General features: G+C 36.6%; 1 pseudogene; it reads left to right on the top strand.

Annotated features, from left to right (window-relative positions):
• Positions 1–4,280: 4,280 nt before the first annotated feature.
• Positions 4,281–7,959, top strand: LOC101716302 (olfactory receptor 5W2-like; annotated as a pseudogene).

Raw genomic sequence — 7,959 nt, 5'->3', positions numbered from 1 at the left:
GGAAAAATGAGAAAAAATAAAACCAAAGATAATGAGTTTTGAGTGCTTATCATATGTTGATAACACAAAACTGACTGAGAGTGTGATATGTGATGAACATGCACAAAACTCTGCCCATACCTGCACTTTACCATTACCTTCAAGAAATTATATAAGATGCCTGTGTATAAAAGGTAACAAATATACAAAGATGTGCGTATTAATTTCAGGAGAATACACACCATCCATCCATGTATGGCCTTGATAGTTTCCTTCTTCATCTTTCTCTGGACTCCTTTTCTGATGAGTCAAGCACCAAATGAGCTTCTTGGGAAAACACATATTTTCCATATATTTGAACTCCTGCAGAAGAGCATATAAATATCCATTACCATCATAGAAACTAATACCAGTCCTAGCTGTCAGTGTAACATATCCCAGTCTGTAAAACATTTCAGAATACAAGTATAGCCCCAGCAAGCCTAGTGTGGTGGTGCACACCTATAATCCCAGCCACACTGTGAGGCTGAAGCAGGAGGATTGCAATATGGGCTCAGTCTGAACAATATAGGGACCTGGTGAGAAGCCCTCTCTAAATAAATGAATGCACAAATAAATGAATAAGTGCTAGGGATATAGCTTACTGTGAAGGCAGACTTCAATCCACAGTACAAAAATCAAAAAGAGAGAGAGAGAGAGAGAATCATGTTAGAAGGCACGACAATATCATGTTAGAAGGCAGCAATACAGAAAATAAAATATGAAGAATTCTTGTTTTAGGTTAAATGATGTATGAGTTTCCACCTATAATATTTTTAAAAATTTTCCAAATGTGTGTGATGAGCACTGCTATGGTCCCCTCTTTTACACTGAGATTTTAACTCCTCAAATAATTTAGGAAGAAATTCTTTGAGGAGGTGGTAAATTAATAAGGTAAAACTTTCAGGCATGGGAGTAGTGCAGTTATAATGCTGGAGACCTCCCTGCCCCTTCTGCAGTGCAAAGACAGTAAAAATCCAGCTATCTGTGAACAATACAATAGACTCCCGCAGACACTAAATCTGGTGACAAAATGTATAGTACAAATGAATTGGTTTACTCAATAGTGCAGTTGTATCTACTGCCCACCCCAAGCCAGAATGCAAACTTCTGTTAGTCTGCAGAGGGCCAATTGTATCTTATATGCCACTACTGCCAATGCCTCTTTCCAAAGCTGCATGCTTCTCTCACTCACAACTTTGCTGAGCCCACAAGTTCACCCTATCCAAAATTAGTTAAAAACAAGTGACACTTGAAAGCTACTTTGAAAGTGAGAAAGACACAATGATGAAACTGAAGACTCTAAGGGGAAAAGTTTCATTCAAAGAAAATACCAGATCTTCTGCTTAAATTACTTGTTCATTGCAACAGGTGACTGACATTTTGCAAGCCTACTTTGTATAACGTGTGCCAATTCGCTGTCCAAGACAGCCATCACATGTTCAAAATGGCATTTGCCACATGGAGACCAAGCACACTGCATGAAAAGACAAGCCTTTGGAGTTTTTCAAAAGCAAAAAGTTAAACAAAATGCAGACACAATGCTCTGAAGCAATTATTGAAGGCCACCACTTCCTCAAAGGTGGCCAAACTGAGAGTACCATTCTTGGTTGCTAATCACATTTCTAAAACTAAGAACCCATTACTACTGGTGAAGAGTTAGCCCTGCGTGCTACTGAGGATGTTTGTTGTGAACTTTTAGAAAAGGCTGCAGTTCAACACATTGCATGTTTTCCTCTTACAGCTACCACAATAAGAAGACAAGTTGATATGAGGGATATTGTAGCAAAATTGCTAGAGAAGAACCAAGAATCACTGTAGTTGTGTTTGTGTGTGTGTGATAATTTTTCACGAGGATGTGTGTGAGGATATACACGTTCTTTCCCTGCCAACCAACACCACAGCTACAGAGCTACTTAAGTCTTTGAATGATTACATGTCAGTAAAACTGATTTGATCGTGCTGTACATGTGTTTGCCTGGAAGTAGGGGCTGCCATGGGAGGGCAGCTTTCTGGTTCACTGCTCAGGTCACAGAGGAAGTTTCTGCATGAGTCTACACTAACTCATCCCCAGAGAGAACCTGGCTGGCTGAAAAATGTTACATGAAGTTAACAATATAGTACAGGATGTGATTAAAATTACCAACCACATTAGAATCCAATCATTCCTGTGAGGAGATGAAGGCAGAAAAGCACATCTTATATACAGAAATGAGAAAGATTTTAAAACGACACCACTAGCCAGAATTATGAGAGGCAACCCAGAGATATTTTTTGGAAAAGCAGTCACCACTGGTAGCACATTTCAGGGACACAGAAAGGTTCCCAGAATTTTCTCATTCATGAGAAGTTTAGCCAGCTCAGTGGATGCAATCTGTCACAGCAGTGGAGAATGACACTGAGTTCAAGTTGGAAGACAAAGTAGTTACATTCAAAGCCAAACTGGAGCTATGGAGACAACAAAAGAATATTGGGATTTCTGACATGTTCAAGCATTACTAGATATTTTAAAAGAGACTGAGCCAGGGCCTTCTTTTGCCAAACTGGTCCATGATAAGCTATCTCACCTTTCAAGAGCTGAGCATTAATTTCCAACCATAAGTGATCCCCAATTTGGGAAGGAATGATGTGCAATCAATTTGTGCATAGTCCAGGTGAATCAACTTAGTCCTTGCCGATGATATTGGTCTTAAAAGAAAGAACATTTGATGCATTGTCTAGTTTCCACACATTCTGGATTAAAATCAATGTGGAATGCCTTGAGGTTGCCTTAAAAGCATTTGAAATAGACTGGACATAAGCAACGAACTCAGGGTGTCATTCTCTCCCAACATCCCCAGAGGAACCCTTCTACTTGGAGGAACACAAACCCAGGGTCTTAGGGCTCCCACTGATTCTGCTCTACAATGTAATAATAATAAGAGAAAAAACTGTACAAAAATAAAATATTCTTGAGCCATCTTAAAAGCTTCCACCACCCCTGCTACCCAGAAAAAAACGTCTTGCATGAAATCAGTCCCTGGTACTAAAAGTTTGGGGACCACGGTCTTAGAACATGGCCAATACAGACAGCTTCTTTTAAAGCTGTTTGGTTGCACAATCTCCAGGGCAAGATCCCACTTATTTCCTGTGTGTGCTTCCGTAGTGTATGATAAGACAGATCTTTCCAAATCAATACTAATAGCACTGAAGTGTCCAGCTAAAGACTTGAAACCGTTTAAGCGGTCAACCTGATAGTCTTTCCTCTTGCTCCTTTCTGCACTCCATCGCTGGTAAGATCTTGGTTTGGTGTAGAGATGGAGTGGACAACCTTGCCATAAATTTGTAACTTCAAGACTCACAGGAATTTAATCAAAATACCCTGCACCATTCCATGATAGCAGCCAAGAGAATATTTTCCACAAAGGGAAACTTTTGTTCTATTACATTGTAGTGAGAAACTGATTAAAAACACATGGTTTGGAGGCAAATATTCTGCCTATGAGATTCCTGAAGTTTATTGATTACTTATGGATCTCATTCTGAAATCTGTTAATGAAATTGTTAGTTATTAAAACATGATATAATCTCACAATACATGATGATATATATATGTAGATAAATATGTAAAATGTCTGACAGTTGGTAAGATATCTACAGTATTTATATTTGAATGTATAACATTTTCTCTTGCAGCAAATAAAGAATTGCTGAAAATGGACATTTATTAAAGAGAGAATGCAGACATGTTTTGATCAAAAGAATGTAAAGAAAGAACTTACTTTTCTGACCCATGCAGAAGTTCTACAATTTCAGAGAATAAGATAGTGAGGCAATATTGCAGGAGGGTAAAATATTCATCGGTAACTATAGGGAAAAGATAAGATTACACATGAACTTCATAATTTTAATACCTCTCAATTATCAAATAGCTACAGTAAATAATAGAACACAAAGTTATTCTAATGTGAATAAATTTGGCTTTTTCTGGAAAGAATTACCCAAATGTAGATTTTAAAAACCCAATCACTGCTGTACATGTAAACTCTGTTAGCAGAAGCAGACTCCTAAACTTGTTTGTATCTACTCTTTGTTGGACAGCCACCTGCCTAACAACCTGAATATCTTGAACAATACACTTTACTAATCCTTTATTCATGCAAATATCTGCGCTATTGACTCTAGAAAAGTAGAAACACACATATTCTAGAAACAACTTTAGGAAAATACAAGATGAGTGAAAAATTTAAAGCCATAGAATAATGTAAATGATAATGCTTGACATGCAGGTAGGGTAGATGAATAGACAAAAATTAATGAAAAAAGCAGCATGTATGATCACCCTGTCTAAACCCTGCAGAAGACTATTTCCAAAATGAAAGAGATAGGATGAAAAATGAAAAGCACATGAAAATTAGTATGTAGGGGATATAGTTCAGTTTCACTAGGTGTCTGATTTCAAGAGAAGAGAGTGTAGAGTTGGGATAAGCATGAATAATAGTGCTAAAAATCGAGTCAGTCCTCAATACTGATCAGTATGCTGGTGAGCATCATGAATTAGAGGTTCAGCCTTTTCTGAAGTTCTTGCAGTATTCTCAGGGGAAAATATTGAACCAAGGATCTAATTAATAGTCTAAACAGCATAAAAGCACGAAGGCAGAAGATTACAAAAGTCATCCAACAGTCACTATATGAAAATAAATATGATCTTCATATTGTTCAGGTACCAGAGAAAACAGCAGAAAAAATTTCTCCTCTCAGGTAAGTATCTGAGTGGTTTAAAAAATAGAATTTCAGATAATGTGAAATAGGAAGAAAAGGGGCAAAGGGGAGGGGGAAGTGGGAGGGGTAGGGGAAAGGAAAGAGGGGAACGGAATTAATATTAGAAAATGAAAAAATGGAAACAAAGTCTTTGTAAATAGGGAGGGATGGAGGGGTTGAATGGAGGGCTGGGCAAGGGTGAAAAATAAGAACCAAGAGAGATTATGTAAAGGTGCAAATTTCCAATGATGAATGTCATTATATTGCATAATTTAAATATACCAATAAAATTAACTTTTTAAAAAAAATAGAATTTTGGGCTGGGGATTTAGCTCAGTGGTTCTGCTGCCTGCCTGGCAAGCACAAGGTCCCCAGTTCAATCCCCAGTACCAAAAAAACAAAACAAAAAACAAAAACAATAGGTTAAAAAAATAAAATTTTTTTGTAAAACTGAGATCTCAAATATTGTGGAATGTGAAAATGAATGAATTCATATTTACTTACTAGGTTACTCTTTATCATCTAATGGCCAAATATATCTTTTTTTTTAGATGAGTGAATCTGACTGAATCCATTTGTAATTTGCTACAGAATTTTGAAAATTTTAATTACTCATACTTTAATCCAGACTTATACGTAACCACTTTAAAAAAAAAAAACCCACTGCAAATGATGTAGAAAAGTAAAGTTTAAAATATTTTTAGTTTTATTCAAATAATAGAGAACACATTACAAATATCGCTATGTGAAAATGTCAGTCTTCAATCTAAAAAAAATAAGATTTGACCACCCACATAGATATGTGAACATATAGACACACATAAACTCTCCTACTCCCCAAAGTACATACAGAAAGTTAAACAGAAACATGAGAAATAAAAGCCAATATATCTCAGAATAATTTCCCGTTCCTCCTTCCACTTTCTGTGTACTGAAGCATCAATTCTAAAGGCCATGGTAAACAAGTGTCCTGTTGTAGTCTGCTGCTCCTATTCCTTTTAATCCCTTCTTTTTCTTTTCAAATGATTTATTTTTTGGAATCTGGGGAGCTATACGAAGCATTTATTTGGAAACCAATGATGACTAGTGACACAATAGTGAGTAAAACATGTTTTGTTTTTCAATAAGTTCAAAAAACAATAAAAGTAGAGCTTTTTGATCTTTCTTTATTAATTTTGTGCAATATCATTGATCAGATCATTATTTTATTACTATAAAGGTTTTATTTATTCATATTTTAATCAAGATTCCAAGGTAATCTGTTTCTTTTCCAAATCACTCTGTAAATGATATGGCATATGTAAATTTAAGGTTGTTATTACTTTTTTCATATAATAATACAAATTAACATGTTACAAATATACAAGTATGCAGATTCAAGTCCTCCTGGATCACATTATATACTGCACTATTTACATATAGAAGTAATAAGTCATGTCATGTTACCATATATATTCCAATGTTACATCAAAAGGTAGATACCTGAACAGACACATAACCCCATGCACACATAAATGAAATCACAAGTACAAGAAATAGAATCCCATTTATCTACAAAACTTTTACTATTTCTCCTCCCGCTTTCATTGTAATGAGGAACTTGAAGGAAAAATCAGTGATAAACGAGGGTATTTGTTATAGCCTATTGTTCCTACTTCTTTTTATCACAGGTCTTTGGCTTTTAAGAGATTTGAAATTTGGTATTAAGTGGGCTGTAAAAGGGTTATAAAAGTTCTGGCAAAACATTCATGATGAGTGACAGAAAAAACTCGTTTCATTTTTCAATATACAGTATACAGCAAAAAAGGTACCTTAAGAGCTTTCACTTTACGTAAATTTTGTATGCAGTGTCACTGTCAGTGTAATATCAATTATGTTATTTGAATAATGCAACAAATGGATTTGAGATATTTACTCTTATTTTTCTAGATTATATGTCTGATTCTAGCATTTATTTTATAACATTTGGAATCAGGGAAACAGCTATGAGTTTATTCAAATCTACTCCTCTACTGCCAAAGAATTGATGGTTAAATCACCCATCTGGATAACTATGTACAAATTCAGAATCAAAATTGGTCAACTTCTTAATATGATAATGCTCCTTTAATAGTGGTACTTGTCTTGGCAGTTTCTGGAAGTGAATAAAACAATTTAGAGAAACAAATCATAGCTTGCCTCATAATAACATTTTTGGAAATGCAGAAAAATCAACACCTAGTCTAGCATCCTCTTGATGATTTTTTTCCAGTATAAAACAAGAACAAAGAGGAGTGGATTTTGCAAATTGTTCATTGCTATCTGAATTCTTTCTCTTGGGATTTACCAATAATTCTGAAATGGAAGTAACTCTATCCGTGGTATTTCTGTTTGTTTATCTCATTATTATCTTTGCAAATTTTGGAATTATTACTTTAATCAGAGTGGATTCCCAGCTGCACATGCCTATGTATTTTCCTCAGCCACTTGTCGTTCTCCGACCTCTGCTACTCCAATGCAGTTGGCCCCAAGATGCTGGTGGATCTGCTTGCTGAGAACAGTTCTATTCCCTTCATTGGCTGCGCTCGGCAATTCTTCATCTTTTGTGCCTTTACAGACGCTGAGTGTGTGTTGCTGGTGGTGATGGCCTTCGACAGGTCCAAGGCCATCAGCAGTCCCCTGCTGTACACAGCCCACATGTCCAGCAGGCTCTGCGCCCAGCTCCTGGCTGGGGTTTACCTGGTGGGCCTGGCAGATGCTCTGGTACACACCACATTGACATTCCGCCTGTGTTTCTGTGGGTCTAACGAGATTAATCATTTCTTCTGTGATATCCCTCTCCTCTTAATATCTTGTTCAGATACTCAGGTCAATGAGCTAGTCATTTTCACTATTTTTGGTTTCATAGAACTGAGCACCATCTCCGGACTCCTGGTCTCCTATTGCTATATCATCTTGTCAGTCATAAAGATCTGCTCTGCTGAGAGGAAGCTCAAAGCTCTCTCCACCTGCGCCTCCCACCTCACTGCAGTTGCCATTTTCCAGGGAACCATGCTCTTCATGTACTTCCGGCCCAGTTCTTCCTACTCCCTGGATCAGGACAAAATGACCTCACTGTTTTACACCCTGGTGATTCCCATGCTAAACCCTCTGATTTATAGCTTAAGCAACAAAGATGTAAAGGAAGCTGTGAAAAAACTAAAAGAAAATTATTTTAAGTGA

This window comes from Heterocephalus glaber, unplaced genomic scaffold, assembly GCF_053883595.1.
Source record: "Heterocephalus glaber isolate CG9 unplaced genomic scaffold, H.glaber_assembly_v1.0 deba00001805, whole genome shotgun sequence".
In the NCBI taxonomy this organism is placed as follows: domain Eukaryota; kingdom Metazoa; phylum Chordata; class Mammalia; order Rodentia; family Bathyergidae; genus Heterocephalus; species Heterocephalus glaber.
This window is presented reverse-complemented; position numbering and strand designations above follow the sequence as displayed.